The following is a 295-nucleotide window of genomic DNA, read 5'->3' on the forward strand; positions in this document are numbered from 1 at the left end:
CTCTTGCTCTATAATCCTATCTTTCTCTCCTCAATAAACCTCAATGTCGTGCTTGCCTTACTTTGGTGTGTCTGGTCATTCTTCGGCCATGAGTGCATCAAGAACTGACATTTTCACACTGAAACCTGACAATATCACTCTGTATGACCATGTATACCCATCACTAAGCTCCCACTTGTGAGTACAGGCTATATGTGTTCTTCCGTTCCTGAGATACCTCACTTAGGATTACGGCTTCCAGTTGCATCCAAGTTGCTGTGAAGGACATTCTTTCATTCTTTTTTTATAGCTAAGT

The sequence above is a fragment of the Propithecus coquereli genome, unplaced genomic scaffold, assembly GCF_000956105.1.
Source record: "Propithecus coquereli isolate 6110/MARCELLA unplaced genomic scaffold, Pcoq_1.0 Scaffold352, whole genome shotgun sequence".
In the NCBI taxonomy this organism is placed as follows: domain Eukaryota; kingdom Metazoa; phylum Chordata; class Mammalia; order Primates; family Indriidae; genus Propithecus; species Propithecus coquereli.